The following is an 18,406-nucleotide window of genomic DNA, read 5'->3' as shown; positions in this document are numbered from 1 at the left end:
AGGAGATCAAGACCATCCTGGCTAACATGGTGAAACCCCGTCTCCACTAAAAATACAAAAAATTAGCCGGGAGTGGTGGCGGACGCCTGTAGTACCAGCTACTTGGGAGGCTGAGGCAGGAGAATTGCGTGAACCTGGGAGGCAGAGTTTGCAGTGAGCTGAGATCGCACCACTGCACTCCAGCCTGGGCAACAGAGCAAGACTCCATCTCAAAAAAAAAAAAAAAAAGTTACAAGAGGGCCGAGATTACATCTTCTTAATTTACTCACAATTCTTTGTATACAATAGCTGGTCAGCCTGCTAATGTTACATGTTTTAACTGCTACTGACATTTATTCATTATTTAAATTAAGAAGGTTCTGCAAACTATGACCCAACAGCCAAATCAGGCCCTCTACCTGTTCTTGTAAATAAAGTTTGATTGGAACACAGCCACATTTGTTCCTTTACATATGGTCTACGGCTGCTTCTAGCACGCAGTGGCAGAGTTAACTCTAACTAGTTGTGACACAGACCATATGGTCCTCAAAGCCTAAATTATTTTCTATCTAGCATTTTCCAAAAATGTTCACAGACCCCTAATTTGCAATGTGCTAGGCATTGTGCAGGCTTGTCATGGATCATCCCTTTCAACTTTCACAACAGTATGTACTACTACATGGTATGTACTGTTGTTATCCCCATTTTATGGATGAGGAAACTGGGCCACAAGGAGGATTTGCAAGGGATTAGGAGAGCAGGAAGCAGAACCCAGTTAGGCATGACTCCAGAGTCCAGGAATTCTTGAGTCTGACTGGAGATGGGTGGTGGGGTGCACCTCTGCTTCTCAAACTCATCACAAGCAGCATCTCCAGTCCTCTGGTCGGGGAGGGGTAGCTGGGAATGAAGGCCAGAAGGTACTATCTCCGGAAGGACAGGGAGAGGCAAGGGGCCTGTCTGCCTCCCAGGGCTGCATGCTGACACCTGCCATGCCAAGACAGAAAGCAGAGCTGCAGGCTACAGCTATCAACCTCCCTCCCACACGCGCGCGTGTCCACGGAGCTTAGTTTGGCACCAAGGTGTGAGCTCTTAGGCAACGTGGGAGCCCAGCAAGTCACACTCATGGTCATCCTGGCTCTATAAACACAAGAAAAGGATGCTTGCTTGGTGGCCTCTTGTGCTAGGCCCCTCTGCGTTGGGCTTGGGCGGCAGTCTCCCTTAGAGAAACCATTTGCTCCTCCAAATCTGGGATGGAAAACTTTTACCTCCTACCAAGATTGGTGCCCCTTAGTCTGCAGAGGCTCTGATGGAATGGGGGAGACTTTTCAACTTAAGTCCTTAAAAAAAGGGAACAAAGAGGCTAGCAAACAAATAGCTGTAATATGAGCAGACTTCTTTCATTTGAATTTTTTAAAAAATATCCCTCTGCTAATGACTTGGTGATTTTCACAGTACTAAATGTGCTGACTTAAAAAATCCCTGGGAGGTCAATAATTTTCCCTCTGCCTGTCACTGTGCTGATTGTGGTCCCGATGCACCTTAATTACAACACCTACAGGTGGAGTATTATACAGTGTTTACATTAATCAGAATAGATTTACTGAGGGAAATAAACCTGCTGGCTTCCTTAGAGTTGCACTCTCATCAGGCAGCTACTGGGCTGGCCAGCCTGTGGGTTAGTGCCTGGGCTAGGAGCCCAGACCCCAGCCTCACAGCAATAGATAGGCTCAGAGCATCTCTATCCTAAACTGGTGTGCTGGTGCTTAGCTAATGAATCAACAGAAAGTTCTATTAATAGAAACTGCATTTCAGAATTTTGAGATCAAAGGAGGAAAGTGTGTGTGTGTGTGTGTGTGTATGTTTGTGTGTGTGTAGAGAGACAGAGGACAGAGGGAGAGAAGATAAGAGATAGAGAGATTGTGCAATTGTTAGAGAACTGACTTCATTCTCTGTGGCCATGAAGAACAAGAGAATCACACATACCTTAGAGGCATACATTGCCTCCCACCCCAAGTCTTACATTTATATGAAGAAGAAGAGTAGAAGAGAAACTCTGTTGGGAATTAAAGAAAGGCTAAAGAAGATACACACAGCTGTCCAGTTGGGATGTGGGCAGAGGAGGGGTAGGTTTTGCTGTGTGTTTGTTGTTTTTCAAATTCATTTTTCTTTTGCATTTTGAATGAGGCTTTATTGTTCTTTGGATTTGAAGAGAGGCCAACAACCTCCACTGACCCAGGTGGCCAATATGGGTGAGTAGCTAAAGTCACCAGCTCTTTCCTTAATCTCTGTCCTTCACTTTCCTCATACATAAAATGGGCTTAATAGTAGTACTTGTCTCACAAGGTTGTCATGAAGTTTTATTGCAATAAAATGCATAAAGTGCTCACAATTGTGCCTGGCTCATAGTAGGCAGTCAATTACAGTTACCTATGATTATTATTACTATTACTTTTTAGAGATGAGGTCTTGTTTCATCACCAGGCTGCAGTGCAGGGATGCAATCATAGCTGACCACAGCCTTGAAAATTTAACTATTACTGTCAAAAGTCATTGAGAAGACGGACTGTTAGAGTCAATGAGACTTCGTTTCTAGTTCTGCCTCTACTAGGTAATAGCAATGTGATGTTACTCAAGTTTCTAAACCTTTTTAAGCCTCAGTTTACTCATCCATAAAATGGCAATAACAGTACCTATAAATGAGAATTGGATGCAAAGTACTTTGCACATAGTAAACCTTCATAAGTACTAGTTATTATTAGCGGCAAATGTGGGAACTTTCTAATCTGTAAGAAAGGGACAAAGCCCTAAGCATTTGCCTGATCAGGTTGTGAGGTCACTACCTTCTTCTCAGGATAGTACTTAATTCTTCAGTCACTGAATAGTCAACACCCTCCCCAGAACGCTGTCCCTGGGTTTTTGGTTATGTCTAGATTTGGCCAATAGAGTCCTGAGAGCACATCTCCATTCTAGAAAAGGAGCTTGCAAAACTGTAGCATGTACTTGAGAGGGAAAGCCCCTGGGGTGCTCCAAAGATGAAGTGGAGCCGCAAGAAAATATTTCAATGAAAACAATTTGAATAGCATTTTTCAGAGCAAGGTCCCTGAATTGGTTCCATTCATGAAATAAACAGAGTACATGAGGATTTTATATTTTCAAAAAAATTCATCCATTTGTCTTTGGGAGGCATAGTCCTGTCATTACTGTGAACAGGAGCCTGGTCTCCTTGGTGGGCACCACACCCAGCAGACACAAAAGCGTCTCCTGGCTTGAAGCCACCAGCAAAGGCAGCCTCGGCTTCTCCAGCACCTTGGCTCTGGGTTGAGTCTCACCTGTGTTGAATGGTTTCTCTGCAGGAGCAATTTTAAGGCTAAAAATAAAGTCAAAAGAGAAAGGAAAAAAAGAAGAAAGGAAAATAGGGAAACATCACTCTTCTATCTCCACCTGGCCTCATGTACTGCTCTTTTACATTCATTAGAAAAACACAAAGTCCAAGTGGGAAAGAGGGAGCTCCCAGGCAAAACAAGATTTTGCTATCATTTGCAAGAACAGTCCTTTTTTCTGTTGCCCCTGACTGCAACCTTCCCTCGCCAGTAATAACGAGCCTGTGAAATGCTCATGGAGATCTGTTGTTAGGCTGGGGCACTTGGATCTAATTCTAGAAGGTTCAGATGTTCAGCCTGTTGCTTCTTATTTCACTGGTCCAGAAAGAGCCGCTCAGATGATAAGACTGGCAGAAAAGAAGGGCATGGTGTAAACACAGTCCCTGTCTCACCTGGAGCCCTTTTTGCCACTTGCAATTATATGGTTTCATTTCAGTGCCTGCAGCTGAAGCTGACCTTTCTTTGCATTACAGCTAGTTTCATTAACACCTTTTTCTTTTCTTCCTCGGTGTGAGGTTTTATAATTTGGTTTTGATGGCCAGATTGCTTTGGGGAGCACAGGCAGCTTGTGGCACCATCCTGGGCACAGTGGATACTTACAAAAGACTTAGATGCAATTTTTGCTGCTGAATTCCAGTTGGAACTTTAAAAATAGATGAGGTTAACAGAGTGCATGCCTGATTTTTAGAAACCTAGTGTTTTAGAACCAAAACGGATTCGAGGACTTAATAAGGAACTAACCCCTCCTTTTAAAAATAATGTAAGTGAGGCTCAGATGTCATAAGAGACATGAACAAGGACACTTGGTCACAGCATAGCCAAAATACAAGGTCACATTTTTGCCCTGAGGTTGGCCACAATATGGAATAACAGTTTTGCCACCAATCTTGAAGTCTCAAGATAGGTAACTAATGTAAGTCTTTGAAATAATACATATTAGAGTATTTTAAGATTAATCTTTTTATCCAGATGAGATGAAATGGCTTTAGAACTTTTGCTTTAATAGGAAGAGGAGGCTAATTGGCACACTCTTTGCTTGTATCTAACTGTGTGCTTAAGAGTGTGAAATCACTTGGTAGAACAAAGTCCTTAAAACAATCATGAACAATGTGATAGAAAAGGAAGCTGTGGGACTCTTCAGCCAGAAAAGGGTCTCTAGGTAAAGATTCACTTTGCCAGGAAACCTCACAAATTATAAACTAGTGGCATTTCCAGATGAATGGTATTTTACTTTATGGTTCTTTGAAGCACGCGTGAATCATTCTGAAATGATTATATGAAGAACTGGTTTTATGACGTGAGCTTATGTGGTATGTTAGCTCCCAGTTGACTATCCTGGGGGAAGTAAAGACAGTGTGGTTAATCAAGAGAACCAAAACTAAATTTCTAGACCTGATTTCTGACCCTAGTTGTGCCTCGAACCAGCTGTGTAACTGGGCAAATTACTTTGCCTCTGCCAATTTTGGTTTCCTGGCTAAAGATTTTTACTAGAGGGTCTCTAATAGGTTGCCAGGTTGAGAAGGAAAAAAAAAAAAAGTAAGGAAGAAAGGAAAGAAGGAAGGGAGAAGGAAGGGAGGAAACAAAAAATAAAACAAAAACAACACACAGGCATCCAGTTAAATCTGAATGTCAGATAAACAAAGAATATCTTTTAGTGTAAGTATGCCCCACGTAACATCTGGGACATACTTACACTAAAATCAAACCACTATTCTTTTTCTGAAATTCAAATGTAACTGGGTATTCTGTAATTTATCTGGCAACCCTAGGCCTCCAATTCTATAATTAATGATTCTGACTGTGTTTGTTTCTAAAAGTGTATGAAGGAGAGAGAGAGAGAGAGAGAGAGAGAGAGAAGCAATCCCCTGAAAGCACTCACCAGCCGGTTGCTAGTCTGCAAAAGGACAGCTCATGGCATTAGAGTAAAAGTCTCTTTAGGCTGAGAGGCAGCCCTGGAGAAAACAAGGCCCTTTCCTGATGACATAGGCCCCTCCCATGGCTGTCCTGAGAGCCAGACCTCTTTGTGGGCCTAGAGAGCTCTGTGCCCTGAACCGTCTCAGTGGCAGGCAGTGCTGTGCTGAGCGCCCTAAGAAAAAGCCTAGTCCCTTCCATACACAAAGACAATTGCAATTAATCCCTGTTGTGAGCCATCAGGCACCAAGGATCAGAGAATCCTCACAACAGGGGCCTAAACAAATCATCCTTAGGTGGAAACCAGGAATGGATCCAGCCTCCCCTTTCTCCCTAAGTAATGTGGACATAGAGGGCATCCACCCCAACTTGTTTGTTATGGGACTGGGTAGGAGTGGGAAGATAGAGCAAGATAGAGAGAGGAGAGGATGTGAGATGCTGGAAGTCAGTGTTGCAGTCAGTTAGCAAAAGGCCGGGTAGTTAGAATTGGGATACCGAGATTTCCCCCACAACCTTAAATAATTGCAGGTAACACTTTATTCTGTGTTACAGTGAGGTCCCTCCCTTAAGCATAATGACTGCTTCTTTGGTCCATTTAGTTTGGGTCTTTTGCAATTTATCAGAGATGAGTTCCCTGGAGTCTGGGATCCCATTCAAAGCAGTGTGGGCGCACGCATAAGTGTGTTGATTGCATTTCCACAATCCTCAGATTCTGCCCTTGAGAGGGGCTGTCCCTCCACTGATTCCTGGAATGGATGGGCAAACAGAGCCCCAGTGTCTCCAAAAGCACTTCTGAATCCCCCTCACCACCACCGCCACGCCGCCAGGAAATGAATTAACCTGGACACCCAGACAGCTGCCATTAACTCGACCTCCCCTCCATAAAGAAGCACGCAGAGCCGGAGTGTAAAGAGGATATGGTTAGGATACGATGTTTAACAGAGAGAAAGAAAGGAGGAGAAACAACTGTTTGCTTTAGATGCAAATAAACTCAACTTCACCTTTAAAGCTGAAAACCTGTGCCCTTGGCAAGACGTTTGGGGACTGTTCCAGAGATATTAATCTTCCTCCGTTTACATGTTAAATAGATCTTTGGAAACGGTTTCTCCAGCACTGTTTTTTCTCTCCGGCACAATCTCCTTCTCTCTTTCTTTTTTTAGTACAGTCAGGACTCCCCAGCAGCGAGAAGCCCCGGGGGACGAAGGTGGAGGCACCAACCCGTGTGGATTTCAGAGCCATCCGCGGCTGCCGGCTGTTGGGGCGGCCAGGAGCGGCCTGCCAGCAGATGGCGCTGTGCCGCACGTTATGGACCCTCGTGTGCCCGACCGGCTCAGGGAAGGAGACAGACGGCTCAAAGTTTCTAGTGCCATTCCTGGACTGAAACAAATGTTTGTGGAATTAAGTAGTGATTTCCTTTAGTCTGCGCCACTCTTACTGGCTGTGTTTTCAGGCCTAGATGTTAACATATGCCACATATTACTTTTTTTTTTTTTTCCTGGTGAAATCAGGGGTTTCCAAGCACTCAGCCTCATCCTAAGTGTTCATGTCAACTAGCAAAGGTCTGCATTTTCTGATAAAATAACTTATAAAACTTCCATATTAAGAGCTAAAATGGTTTGGAAGACAAAGAAGTGCTGAGAAATGTAAGTAAACAGAGCACCTAACATTTTGTCTTTCTAAATAAACAAACGGGGAGGGAGGTATTCCTTTTTTAGGCTCAAAAATTACGCATGAGAGCGGCCAGGAGGAGATTCAAGGCATTCGGGAAAAAGTGTCTCTGGCTACTGGGGGGAAGGGGGCTGCATTATGTGATTGCTGGAAACACTGAGGTGCAATGATCATAAATGTAGAATCGTGGAGAAAATTTAGGATATGCGCGGAACACCCAAGGCACAGCCAGAAGTCCCTGGGTTTTCAGAACCCAGTTAAACAACAATGGGTTAAGGGTGATAGGAATTGCCAGTGCAATTGCTTCACCATGCCAAGTGGCTCCATTAGTTAGGGTTCAGTATGTATTTAATGTTGCCATAAAATCTGTCTTCTCAAAGTAAACAAGGCAAGTCTGTGTGCATCTCCGACAAGATGTATGAAGCTTTGTTTGGGATAATGGATTTGACATGAGTAAAAACACTGGGGATTAAATGGACCCAGCACGGATAAATATGACTAATTGTCATCTCCTCGTATCAGCGTAAACATCTCTAGCACCGCAGACTAGGGAGAGATGGTGGAGCAAGGGGGTTTGGGGGCGATTAGTCACTGCAGAATTGATTCACAACTGATTGATAAAGCAGGGATGGAGGGGAACATTGAGGCCTTTCCTTCCACATGGAGGTGAATGTCGCGTTTTAGAACTTCCAAGCATTTCTTGCTCAGATTGAACTGTGAGTCCCAGCCCTAAAGAGTGAGTACACAGCTGTTCTGTTGTGTGTGTACACGGTAACTTTGGGCTTCTTTTTCTTAAATGTTCATTAATCTTTTAAAACTGGCAGAATGGCCCGAGCATCTTTTACACAAAAGAACAAGATCTGAAGTCTTGTCATGGACTTTTTAGAAGTTTTCAGCAAGCGACTCAATTCCTGTTTCTCTTAATGTACATAGAGATAATATTTAACTTTCCTCACCTATGTTACTGCTTTATTTTGTAAATATCGCTATGTGGATTTCTTTTTCTTAGATGATGAATACATACATCTAATACTAAAATACATTTTTTCAAAGTAAGCAATATTCTCAGGCTTTGAAACTTTCTCATTTGGAGCAGTAATTATATTTAAGGTCATTAAATAATCTGAAAGAGAATATTCATTTACTAACATATGGTTTTTAACATTTGATTCTGTTTTTTCTTTTTACCTGTTTTCATTTTCTAAGCTAAAGTTCAAAGACATTTTCTAACCAAATGTCATTTATCATATCAACATATGCTGTTTATACCGTGAATATAGTTAACGTAGTGAAATGAAACTTCAGTTCTGTGAAAAATAGCAACTTTTAAGGCTCACCAAATATTACAAACACTGCAAATTCTTTCTGTAATATCCAGAAGTTGATTTTGGATCAAAATTTAGAGCTGTCTTTCAAACAGAGCCACATTAAATTTAAAATTAGTCAAGGATTACAGTTTGCTATGAGAAATGTCTCCACCTCCAATATGAGCAAATGTCATCAAAGTGAAAGGGGAAAAAAAGAAAAGAAAAGAAAAGATGCAATTGTTTTGACACAAGTGAGAGAAGCTTAGTGTCGCTTCATTTTTAACCTCATTTCAAATTATCTTTTAACCACCCTGATATTTCTGCATGGAGATAATCACATCTCATCAGCCTTCTCAAAACCCGGCAGCTACATACCCGGAGCTAATGCTTCTTGTTAAATCATATTGCTAAACAAATTGTTACAGCTCCCGCAGCTGACTGATGGAAATCAGCTTTGCTGGACAGCCTCTTTTTCTTTTCTTTCCATCATTCAATTTTATTTTCTTTCCGTGGGTAATTTTAATCTTCCAGAAGATGTTTGATTGTTTCTCCTAGAGAGGTAGAACATGAGTTTTAAAAATGTAAAAGCAAATCTGCCCTATAGGTGATGAAGATGGAGACCTGTTGCAATGCTCCTGGGAAAATAAACACATGGATTCACATCTATGTTTAATAGAAGAAAATCTTTCTCAGGAAAAGCAATAAAATGTGGGGACTTCAGGAGAAGAAAAGTATACCCTGGTTATAAACATCCACAATCAATTATTCCTAACATCATTTAAGAATTCACATATTGTTGAGGTTTAACAAACACAGCAAGGAAACTGGGCTTATTTATTTTAGCAGTTTTGCATCTGCAGATGTAAAATCAAAAGCTCCCTGCTTAACATTTGAAAAACTCCTATGTAAATGACTGACCGCCTTATCTTGACACAATTTGCCTCAACTTCACTTCCTCTCACTTCGTCATTTAATTTGTATGGTTTCCAAATCAGAGCCGACTATCATCTATTAGTCCCCCTGGTGACAGAGGGCAGGGTGCTGTTGTATTGGAGTTAATAAAGCAGAAACACAAGCCTAATTACTGGGGAGATAAGCCATGCTGGCAGGGATTCTGTCCTCCAGGTCTGGACCTATCTGCACCCAGACATTTTGGAGTGGGTCTGTGAGCACAAGGGCAGACACAGACAGCAGCAGATTGGGCTGCATTTGTTTTCATGTTAGAGGTGCTGATACATTTCAGGAATCACTTTCCCTGGAAGATGGGGTGGTAAACTGCATCTACAGGAGGAAACAAGTGTATATTCATGAGTCAAATGAGATAATGGGGGCAAAGGTGTGTCATAACTGCAAGGGGCCAAATAGAAAGTGGCATTTTTGTTACAAGAGCATGGATGTGTATTTTAATATAGTCTACAGACACAAGCATTAAATAGCTCCATGTTGAATGTGTGTGAGTGTGTGTGTGTGTGTGTGTGAGAGAGAGAGAGAGAGAGGAAGAGAGAGAGATTGCCTTTCTGATGCCAGCAGTCACATATACCATGGAATGTATCACCGGAAAAATTAAAATATACATAAATATGTACTTACAGAAATACACACATAGGTATATATACATCGTATAACGTATAGTATCATACTATACATAGCCTAATGACTCAAAAACCTGATTGAAAATTTGATTTATTGATTATTCACAAGTCCATGTTGTGTTTTTATAGGTTTATATTATGTGCATATGACTGTATCAGACATATGCAAATTGCATACACATATTGAGAAGTTTCACTATCATATATACTTTTTCATATGTATTTATGCAAGACTCAAAGCCTGTCATTAGAGCTGCTGCTTTCCCCAGTTTCCCTCCTTCCCAAGTAAACAAACAAAAAAGCCTACCTGTGTGCTTCAAATCACTAACATTTAAGAGATATTCATAAAAAGAGGAAAAAATGATACAGTTTCTGCCTCCTGATTTGGAGGGTTACAATTATTGATGGATACTGTAACAAAAACAGAAAACTGTGTTTGGAGAGGTGAATCTATTAACACATCTTTGTCCAACAAATATTAAAATTGCAAAGTAATTTGCCCATTTGACAATAGCTAATGAACTTAAGTATGCAGAATGAACTTTAATAATTAAGGAAATGGTGCAATTAAACTGAAAGCAGCTGAAAATTACAAATAAAATTAACTCTCTGGCTTGGCAAGAATATCACTGCTTCCAATATCCAACCAGGTTGAATGTCTGGAAAGTTTCAAGTGACTGTCCGTTTTATTGTGATGACTTACCATAAGATATTGACCTCATTTTTTTTTCTAACAAAAAAGACCACTAATAATGCTTTCCATGATATGTTTCTGAATTACCATGTAGTTGGAATGATAGGAAAAGTCTCATTGGCAGGGTGCATTTTAATTTTGATTTGAGGTTTATGATCCTATCTGTGTCTATTTTAAATTTAAGTGGATTACATTCAGCAAAGATCCTTTTACTATCCTGGCTTGGCTGTCTCATACTATTAGGCTCTATATGTTCAGCTTCTACAAATCTGTTAATACATAAAACCATAAGAAGCCTCTTATGTTCAAACCAGGTTAGACAGAAGACATCAGATTAATATTTGTTAATGTAGAAGGGCTCTTAATCAGATTTGCTTATTTCATGACAGAATGTTTCTGCAATTATCAAAATTGTTGTGCTAAATATGTTTGTCTTTGTATCTGGCTTTAGGCATAATCTTCTCTCTTGAAAGCCACTCAATGTGGGACTTGAGATTCCTGCACAAAACCCAATTAATATTAAGATGACAAGCCCTGATGAGCTCCCAAAGAGGCAACAGCTGAACAGACTCTAACATTCTTAAGTACAGATACTTGAGTGATCAAGTACATCTGAGGGAGACACACAATTCAATAATCCCTTTCTCAAGAAAGTCAAGAGCCCTGTGAGATGCGCGGGAAATCAAAGGAACACATCAGAAAGAAAATGACGGGTCTGGTCCTGTAGCGTCTCTATTAAAATGCAAAAGTTATGGATTTTTTTCGGGGTGATGGGAACCTTTTCTGTTTTCATTGATTTCTTTTTATAGCTTGATGATTTCTCTAAGATTATCTTAAAAGCTTAAAGAAAAAAGGGGCCTCATCAAAAGGTATCTTACATGACAGGAGCATAGATAGTTTTGGTTAACATGATGTGGCCAAGGCGCGGCGTAGTCCGGGGAGAAAGAGATCTCACTCAGGCCTCAGCCTGGGGAAAGTCTGCTGCCTCTACAGCAAAATGAAATTTTGCGGCCACATTGGAGGCACTTGGAAAACCCATCCTGCTGGGCCCTGGGCCTGTTAGGAGGGACTGAGTGGCAGGCTGGAGCTACCTGGGCCTTCCCCAGAGACCGAGTTCTGAAGAGCTGTATTCGCAAATATATTTCCATTTTCATTGTATAAAGCAATTGCCTTTCTGTGTTGACCCCCAATTTCCTAGGCTCATGAGTGACTCCTTGGATTTACAGCTAAATTCACTGTCCGGAGGTGACACCCTAACCCATTGATTTGTAATCAGAAATTAGTTTCCTGTCACTTTAAAAGTGAGGCACTAAGGGGCAGTAAAAACAAGGCTGTCGGAGCTAAATGGAGCTAGAGTCCAGGCTCCGGGCCATGACACACTACCTTTCGAATATATTTATTACATTAAAAACCTCAGTAGTGCACTTTAAATGGCTGGTGACACCCTCTTAGGTGACTTATTGCTCTGTGAAATCAGTTTTGCAGAAACTCTTTCACATATGCCAAAAATAAAAACCACACACACACAAAATACACATACACACAAAACAGCAGGCCTATGTGTGTGCATTACAATGTATCGGTACCAGTCCATGGAGTATCTGCTCACTTCTGTGCCCAGCATATCAGCGGCAGGAAGCCCCCACATGGGGCAAGGAGCCTCCCTAGAGCTGACGTGACTCAAAGTGAAACCAACCAACGTGGCCCTTGCTAGTGGCCTGATAAATCTGGAGGAAGCATCAAGGCCACCTGCCCAATTTTGAGGTCTGTCCCTGGCGAAGAAGGACTAGTATATATGATCACGTGTCCCTCATAGGCAAACACACATCCACACTCCACATACCTCCCACGTGTACTACCTGGACAAGTCTTTTTAGATCTCCGCTTTATAGCAAACAACAGAGAATAGGGATAATGATCATTGAAACTACCTAGTGTGGGGTAGATTTAGATTTCCCCAAACTAGCCTGACATTTTCTAAGATGTAAGTGCTAGAGAATTACTGAGAAACTGTTTTTATAGATTCCTCTTGGAAACAAGAAACACATCCTAAACAAATCCAGCTCCTGGCTGGCCCCAGAGTCCCCATTTCTTTACCCTGCTTGTCACAAGGCAGGATTCCACCCTCACCCTGGGAGTGATCTAGGAGCAGTGCACCGTTGCATCAAAATAGACTCTTTGCCACACAGGCCTGGACGATCCCACTTACAGAGTGAATTGCCCCAAATTGTGAGATATTTGAAACAAAATGTGTCCCTGTTGCCTTCTGGGGTTCCTGCTAATTAATATTCAAAAGACTCAAAGAGGAAAAATGGATACCTAAATCATACATATGTATATGCCTTTTAAGCTTTATTATAAAGGCAAAATAACCCCTTACTTGGTTAAAATCCAACTTGAGTCAACATACAAAGGTGACTGCACTGTAATCCTAGACATATCTGCATTATGTAGGCATGTTACTGCGCCACCAGAATCTCTCAATAGTAATTATTATGCCAAGCACCCTGTTGGCACAATTACACTAAAGCTCTAATTAGTAGCGGTAAGATTAGAACCCCTACATGTTAAATCTGTAGAAGCAACGCTGAGTGAAGGATTTAAAACAGTTTCAAAACATTGTATTGTCTTTATTACAGTCTTTATACTTCAGTAAAGAAGGGTTTTCTATAAAGTGCACTTAAAATAATCTGGTCCTGTCACTAAAAATAGGAAAGATAAGGTAATTGCAGTCAAACCTAGTGAGTCGGCTTGCTACCTAGGTGCATTAAACCAAAAATGACAAATCCAGTGAACTCCAGTGGGAGATACATACTTCCTCCCTGCTGGGCTCATTGGTATTTTTCCTACCGTCAGCCCGAGGAATGCGCAGGGACCATACTTGTCACCAGCCTGCCTTCCCAGCTTGGCTTTTTCATTACCTTGCAGAAAGAAGCCAGGAGGCAGGCCGGTTGCCTCAGGAGCAGGTCTTCCTCACCAACCTGATTTCAGCACTGGGAGATTTACCTGTCTCCTTAGTGACTGCGACACCCACATCAAACACAACACAGAACACTTCCCTCCTGAGACACGAGGCGCAGCAGGCAGCCTAGCTACCTGCTGGGTATGAAGCTGAAAGTCCGGATCCTGGAGCCGAGGCCCCCAGGAGAAGGGGACCCCTGGGGCTGAGGCACTCACCTCTCACTGCAGAGGTCTCAGACAAGCTAAGAGTAGGCTTGGGGAGCGGGGCTGCAGCATCCACCTGAGCATTTGAGAAAAGCAAAACGGCCATAGGGAGTTACGGTCACTCTCAAGGAGAGGAGAAAAGCAGACATGGCTCACCAAATGCCAGGTGTATATGTTTAGATTGAGGAATCTTTTGATTGGATTTTCCCTTGAAACTGAATAGTCACAACTTCATAAAATGTTTTAAGGGAGAAAACCTAGAAGCTCAAGGCGGGAGAAAGAAACAAAGTCATTTCATCTGCCTGGTAGTTTCCCACTCACCCCTTCTAATTCCCCAGCACCTTCCAGAAACAAATGTGTCTTGATCCTCAGCAAAGATTGGCAGTTGAGGAGTTCCAGACCAGGGCAGGAAGCGTCTTCTCTGTGTCCTGCTTCCTGTCCACTGGTTCGTGTGCCCACCCTACCCCAGTTACCTACAATATACCTGTCCCGGTCAAGTCATCACGTTTCTAAGTGAAAAAACAGAAAATCCTGGGCACTTGAAAGTATCACGATGGCTATCAGGATCTGGTGACAAATGAAGTCTGAGTTGAAATGTACACTTCAGCTACCCTGTGGGCAGAACTTGGCCTTCCTAGTTTGAGTATTGCTAGTTTGAGTATGTGGCATTAAAAACTGGAGTAATATGTCCATAAACATCTAGAGAATAGATAAGCCTTTGGAAAATTTGCCTGGGTTTTTTTCCACTGAAGCAAATGCATTATTTATTTAGCTTTTGAAATGCTAAACCAAACAACTTTGGCCATCTTTAAGATGAAAATAGGAGACAAAACTCCCAAAATGTTAACTGTAGTTCTATACTAGCATCACTAAACAGTATTTCTTCCCCATCCACCAGCAGATTTCCCATAATTACAGTGCTACGCAGTGAGGGTATATTTGTATACCATACATATACAGACTTTAGAAATGGGTAGCCTAAAAGCTATAAAACTGTCTCCAAGAATGTACAGTGATAAGAGGGCAGAAGTCACAGGACAGACTCTGAATCTTAATAATTGTGTGTATTCAGCCATTTATTATATCTAGAGTGCTATTTACTGTAAAAATGAAGAACGGGAGAGTATGATACTTGCTGGCTTCTATATTTTATGTTGGCTTCTCTTTTATAGCCCCACACTGGAGGAAGGAAGTGAAAACATCCCTCTGCCTCATAGGTTATCTAATTGCTGTCATAATTCCTTTATTTATACGCATGTATGTTTTATCTACAAAAGATATCCACATGAGAGCTGATCTTTCTGCAACTGTTACAGAACTATTAAATGTATATTAGGATGGTCATTTTTATTTAATGGAAACAAATAACAGTTAATCTTATTGGAAGGGTTAAGTGGGTTTATTTGGTAAAGGGCAAATCCCTTTGGATGCTTTCTTTTTTAAAGAATGGCTGCAGTTGCTGACAGATGGTCTTTGTCTGAATGTAGCTGAGGACAGATACAGTTTCTTTTTACACATTTATGAAAGTTGTAGATATAGATGCTTGGTAATATGCTGTGGCCTAGGACAAAGAGCAAAGCTTGGTGGACAGAGAGGATTAGATTTCAGATCAGTGACAGATGGCTGGCTTAGCAGAGTCAGATAAAATTAAAAGAGGGGGGTAGTGGGTGAAAAGAAACCACTTTCCATGTAAAAGTTGCATCTTCTAAGACAACAGCAGCATGCAACGTCTAGCTTTCTTCCCAACCTGGTACTCAGTTCCTGGATTTAAATTTCTTCTTCAAATACGCATTTTAGTTTTGCCTTTGCAGAAGAAATGGATTCTTTGTTGATCGAACTTATCTAAGGGAAACTAAGAAACAATACAATTAACAATTTGTTTTTCAACTTGGCCAGCAAAGAATACTTCCATTTGCAAAACTACACAGGTTAGTCGCATGTGGGTCCTTACCTACATTACTCCTCCCCAGCTTGAGCAGATTTTTATAAGCCCAATGGTAAAATCTATATTTTTGCTTACTCCATATGCACCATTTAAACTTATCACATCACTATAACCTTCGTCAAATAACCATACAACATATTTAGTGTTAATTTGTCACACTGAAATTATTCATAGGTGCCTTGAGTAAGTCCAATAATATTTATGGGCCATGCCATTCCATGTTTTCTGGCAATGCAGTTTGCTAGATTTCATAGATTTACGGTGTCTGCTTTTTTATGACTGACATAGCAATAACCAGATTGCAAAGATATTTATGTTGTTTGTGGCTTAGCAAGATAATTAAAGGATATAAATTAATCAAGTGCAATTAATTAGAAACTTTATGTTTGCAGCAGTCCTTCTTTGCATGTATAATTTATATTTATTGATTTCCTGGCTTTCATTAGCCTATGAGATAACAGCAAAAAATGCATTAGAGAAGAAAATGTACAATTAGCGTGAGAGTGAACCTTGGCATAATGGATAGATCAGCACATGTTTGGGGCAAATATAAAGCTTTGTTAACTGTCATAAGCAGTTACAATTGATGAGTGGTATTTCACTACATATCTTTCAGCTGATTAACGGCATTTTTAAAGAGTCCCCTTAATGGGAAGCTGATAGGTTGGCTAAATTTACATTTTAATCAGAGTATTTGTGATGGAGGCAGCCCTAGAAATTCATTGGCAGAGGGCAGGAGATGTTCCCTGAGGGACTAGGGTAGGGAGGAGGCTGTGGAGGGTGTCAGCTCACCTATTCCTTCTCTCGTTATTTGTCCAAAAGTGTCGGGGTGGGGAGGGGCAAGAACCCTAATGGCCTCCTCATAACTGGCCCCATTCTGATTAATCTTCAGGAGAAAGGGCCAGATGTGTGAGATGCCAGAAGAAGGGAGCCCTGATCACACTCCGTGTACAGCGGATCTCAAGCATTTCCACCAAGGACTCCGCCTAGGAGGGAGAGATATCTTGTCTTGTGGAAGGACAATGCCCTATGTGAATCTACTTCTATTTCCTAACTGGATTGGGAGCCAAACCAACAAGCTCCAAAAAGATCACACAAGAGGCCCCAATGCTGGGGCCAGAGGGCCACCTATTCATGCCTATGGATCCAGAGCTGCCATTTTAAACCTAGAGGCAGGGCCCCCTCCTGAACTATAAGCCATTAAAAAGTCAGGTTCATTCAAGCAAGAACAGAAGTTAGGTTGTGGAACAGAGAAAACTTTTCAAAAGAAGTGAAAAGTAGATCCTCATGTAATCATCCCTTCTTTCTTCAAAATAGGCTGAGGCAGTTCTCTGGAATTCCCAGAGAAGACTGAAATGGAATCTTCTATTACCCTTCTGAGCAATTACATGTCCAGGAGTCTTTGAGAAGGAACACAAGCTATTTCCTAAATATATATATCTATTTCTATATCATGAGGCCTGCTGGGGCAGATTGGGTGTCTTTGTTGGTTAAAAGAGACTACCTAAGATGTTATCATGGCAGCACATAACAAAAACACATCAAGTTTGGACAATTAGTGAGGCTGCAGAGTGGGATTCATGTCTGGCTGGTGAAGTGGCCCTTACTGGGCCTCTCTGTAGGAGAGGACCTATTTCTTCTTGTCCTCACATGGAGATGAGACAATAGGGCTAGGCAGCCATGTTCTGTGCTTAGTGGCAATTCTCAACATGGTCCTTATACTAAAGAATGCCAGGAGGCCCTCTTTCTGGAAAGAAAAACAAAAGAAGGTGCTCATTCCTGATTCAGAGACAAACCAGGGAGAACTTCAGTTAGTTCAGAAAATGCCTGGAACAGAGTGAGACTGGGGGCTTGGCCTTTTCTCCAGCAAGGACAAAAACCATTGTCTTCAGTCTCACCAAACACCTTTCCCTCTCCCTTTCATTTTGGTTCCCGTGTAGTCTGAGCGTTCAAAACCCCCTCTCCTATCTCCTGGTGGAATCCCATAAGTGTGGATTGAATATTGACAGAATCTTCCATGTTTCTTCCTGCCCTAGGGCAATTAGAGTTGAATTATGTACACCGAAGTCAGGCTATAAGTAAGAAACTATTTTTCATTTATCTCAATGAGAAGAAATCCTTATTAGACCCTAAGCAGAAGAAATGAGCGAATATGAGATTAATATAAGTGAAGGAGGCTATAGTTTCTGCTTCGTGTGGTGATAAACCCTTTTTTTCCTTTTCATACTAATTATTGTTATCATTATTAGTATTATTTTACCCCTCAATTGCCTTCGGATGTTATCCAAGAGGAAGAGCTTTATCGGCTGGTGAAAGCTCCACAGTATTATTTATTTCATGTAATAAAATGTATGTAATGATCATGATTAATGTTTGTTTGTTGTTGTATCATTGTGTTTCCCTTCCAGTCTCAGTGTGATACTGGTTTAATTAAACTTGGGAGAGGGTGGGTGTGGGGTTGGGTGACGAGCTTCACAACTTTATACAATAATGGAGTGTGCATTTTGTTGTATTCACATGTTGACTGAGATGAAGATGTCCCCATAAATGACTGATTCTGTTTGTTCTTTTAAAGGAAAGTCCATTTCCCATCCTTTATTGTGTAATTTACAGATAAATTTGTTGTGCTTCAGACCAAATGCTTTTATGTACAGAAATTGCAATGACAGTAGAAATTATGGTAATTGAAGAGTGCTCTATTTTAGGTTTTTCTCTGATCACATGAAGTGATCATCAGCGTCTTTCGTGGCCATAATCATGCCCCA

The 18,406-nt window shown here is 41.3% G+C and overlaps 1 long non-coding RNA gene across 1 annotated transcript; it reads left to right on the top strand.

Annotated features, from left to right (window-relative positions):
• The first annotated feature begins 6,227 nt into the window (after positions 1-6,227).
• On the top strand, positions 6,228-18,007 carry LOC129137496 (uncharacterized). The gene is made up of 2 exons (XR_008540093.1): positions 6,228-6,913; positions 16,534-18,007. It is a non-coding gene; the product is annotated as an uncharacterized LOC129137496 (long non-coding RNA).
• The last annotated feature ends 399 nt before the right edge of the window (positions 18,008-18,406 follow it).

The sequence above is a fragment of the Pan troglodytes genome, chromosome 18 (genome assembly GCF_028858775.2).
Source record: "Pan troglodytes isolate AG18354 chromosome 18, NHGRI_mPanTro3-v2.0_pri, whole genome shotgun sequence".
Taxonomy (NCBI): domain Eukaryota; kingdom Metazoa; phylum Chordata; class Mammalia; order Primates; family Hominidae; genus Pan; species Pan troglodytes.
The sequence above is the reverse complement of the archived record's forward strand: the minus strand, read 5'-3'. Positions and strand labels throughout refer to the sequence as shown.